Source organism: Galeopterus variegatus, unplaced genomic scaffold, assembly GCF_000696425.1.
Source record: "Galeopterus variegatus unplaced genomic scaffold, G_variegatus-3.0.2 Scaffold10013, whole genome shotgun sequence".
Taxonomy (NCBI): Eukaryota; Metazoa; Chordata; class Mammalia; order Dermoptera; family Cynocephalidae; genus Galeopterus; species Galeopterus variegatus.
In genome coordinates, this window is record NW_007736124.1 from 46,888 (window position 1) to 50,282 (window position 3,395).

Consider the following 3,395-nt stretch of genomic DNA (forward strand, 5'->3'; position numbering starts at 1 on the left):
TGCTATCAATGCACTGATGCTCTGTAGGGGGATATTAAGAGAAGACAAGATAAAATTACAGCTGATGCTGCATTTATAAGTTATCTTGTCAAGAGTATCAGCAGGATTTAGCTTAACCAAATATTAACTCTTCCCAAATACTAGTGAAATATAAATACAGAATTTGGGGGATTCTGAATGGAAGTACAGTATTTTATTGGCTGATGCTTTACCCATGTATCTTGTTCTCTGTTAGGACACAGACATAGAGACAGAATTGTCCCCCATGCAATTACATTCTATGAACTGTTATAGTCAACTTGCTGCCCTTTAAGCCTCAAGCTCTACGTTTAGGAAAGTAGGAAAGAGGGGGAGAACAAGAGAATTGAAGAAAGGGAAGAAAAAGGAGAGAGAAATAGAAGGAAAGAAGGAAGGAAAAGAAAAGAAAGAAAGGAAGGAAGAAAAAAAAATGTGTGCAAACAAGCATTGGTTTACCACACCTTCAGGTAGTGTGTGAGAACTGGCCTAAGATTAGGAGGTAGAAAAATATTAGGCCTTTAGTCACATTAGTGAGAAATAGCCTGTGGTGGAGAAGTAACACATTGATGCACTTTATATCTTTCTTTGCAGTACATTGTGCCAATTGATTGGAATACCCTTTGTAGTTACTGTGGCTGTCTCTTTCTAAGGAAGGAAATCTATTATAGATGAATAGCTTAATGGCCTAAAGGAGCATATGAGAGAGGGGCTCATATAATTGAAATTTAAAAACAGAATTTTCCCAAACTGCAGATGGGTTAAGGAAAGTAATATATAACATGACGGACTGACTTGATCAAATTGTCATGTAAAGCATTTTTCATATGTGCTGATCTGGTTTGTATGCCTCTGATAGTTCTGTGCTCTTGAAAAGTCTATTCCCTCCTCTGCAAAATAAAGATATTATATTTCAACTTATTTAAATTTAAATATCTAAATTTTTTAAAATGTTTCTCTCCATTGCATGCCAAAGACTTCCTATTTATTTTACAACTGTCTCTACCTGGTACATTACACAATTTTATAATCTATTCTGTCCCATTCTATTTTTTAAGAAGAAAAAATAATGTTATAAAGATTGTTCATCTCTCAGAGCATGTTTGCTAACAGACCTGAAATCTGGAAGTGGAAACAATGAAGAGAAGAAAGCTCTAGTATTATATATTATTCTTCCAATTGTGGTCTAATGAAGCTCACCCCATTAACCTACAGGCCTTGTGTAAGAAAAATCTATTCACAAGGATGGCTGAGGAGCTGACTACTCAATTTAGATATTTTCCATTAAATATATTACAGTAACTACATTTCCTTCAGGTGTACAGCATCACCTCAAATGCGACAGATCTAAGTGGAACTCTTCCTCATAATACCGCCTTCCTCCCTCTGTGTCAATCACCAAAGGTCTAAACTTGTTTGACTCCTACCTCTCTCTCAGTTTCCATATTGAATCAGCACAGAATAATGCTGCTGCTTCTTTTGAAAAGCCTTTTAAATATATGTCTACTTCCCCACCACACACACTTTCTTAGTTAGGCCTTAAATATCTCTTGCTTGGATGTTTACAATTCAATTGTTTATTACAATTTCTAGATGGTCTTCATGGCTCCATTCTTTTCATGTTCCAACCATCCTAACAAACTAATTAAAATAGCATTTCTGATGCAGGTTCAGATCCCCTGGAAACAGACTCTGAGATGCTGAGATTTGAGTGCAGGAGGTTTATTGGGGTGTGCTCACAGCAAAAATCTGAGGGAGGGAAGGAAGGATTGGGCAGATGAAAATGTAGAATTGCAAAGTATTTTCAACAGAAGCTTCAGCCAATCCCACAGGGAATTCTGAAGGGCTGGGCCTTCAGGCATATCCACAGCTGAAGCAAGAGAGCTGAGCCCTTGTCACCTCACCAAGACCAGTCCTTAGATTTCAGCTGCCCTGGGGAGGGGTACATAACTTTGAGTGAGCTCCCTTCAATAGAGGGCAAGGTCTGGAGAGAGCCACAGCTATGAGTCATTTGCAGCAAATACTCCTGACTACTGGGAGCATGTGTGTTTTTGTCCTGAAGAAGATTCTGGGTGGTATACCAGAAAATCTTCTAGAATGCACGTCTTGGAATGCTCAGATCATGCTTCATGTAGAACATTTGCACCATCTGGGAAAATCTCCAGGATTCTGGTTGGTCTCTTTTTCTGGAAACTTAAAAGAGGGAGGTTAGTAGTATGCAATGCAACCCTAGCCTCTACAGCTGGTGTGAAGGTCACCTCTCATATCCTTTTACTACCCATTCTAGACTCCCTTTACCCTCACCCGGCCCCTCTGCAAGTCTAAGGGGCTTAACTGGTGGGCTGAATCAGTCTCTCATATCTGAGGGGTCTATGCCCTTGCTCGCCATGCCTTCCTCAGGCTATGGCTGAAGCACTTGTCCATTTATTACCCAAAGTGGGCAGCAAAGTCCCAGTTAGTCACCTGGGGCCCTAAATAGAGTTTATGTTGGTGAAGAATGGCACTTTATCCTCATAGGATTTCATCTTTGTAAGTTCTCAGGTAGTGGTACTGACTAAGGCTCTGTGGGCAGATAAAGTAAACTCTACCTGGGATATGTGGCAATTCCAGACCAGTTGAATTGCTGCCCTTTCCAGCATTGAGAGAGTCCCCTAAAATAAACTTAAGTAGTTGGTTGATGTCTTTAAGAGATAGTGTTGTATCAGGGACTCAGCATTGGTTTTTGTTGTTAGTAGGTGGGACATTTGGCTATAGTAGTAGCTGAGTCAGCAGTTGGATCCTTGTGTGGCTTCTCTCTTTATATAAATCAATTGTACCAGCACCTGTTTATCCAGTAGTAGAGGTTGGCTGACATCAAACATCCAGGTTATTCTGTCCACGTGGATGTTAAATGCCTCTTCTGGGGGTGAATGCTCTCTGGTGGGCCTTAACATGTGATACATGTGATACAAAGATCATTCTTCATGTACTTTACCATATACCTACCCACATGCCTCTTCCCCAGATTTGTACACAGTTTTCTAATCCATCTCCTGCAGTCCCCCATCAACTAGCCAAGTCAATTGTCACTTCCCACGAGTTTATATCCTTGCCTTGGTCCACTGCTCTCTCTGCACAAAGTGGATGACCAGTACACTGCCCAAAGATTTCCCATCATCGGCTTGCTTATGTTCTCTGGCCCTGCTTGTGCTCAATCCAAAATGTAATACCTGCATCATAAGATGACTGATGCTGGCAGAGCCTAACCTTGTGACTAGGTGGTCTGACAGAATGATGAACTGTTCTGGACTCATAGTTACTTCATGTTTCCTGGGCCTCATGCTCCATCTCTACTAGGGATTAGTGGCACATTTGGAGCTGTTTGTTGGTTGGTATATAAT

General features: G+C 40.6%; 1 long non-coding RNA gene across 1 annotated transcript; it reads right to left on the reverse strand.

Moving 5' to 3' along the window:
• Window positions 1–1,721: 1,721 nt before the first annotated feature.
• LOC103609730 lies at window positions 1,722–3,357 on the reverse strand. The gene is made up of 2 exons (XR_552157.1): window positions 3,108–3,357; window positions 1,722–2,208 (listed from the first exon to the last, which is right to left on the reverse strand). It is a non-coding gene; the product is annotated as an uncharacterized LOC103609730 (long non-coding RNA).
• Between the last annotated feature and the right edge of the window lie 38 nt (window positions 3,358–3,395).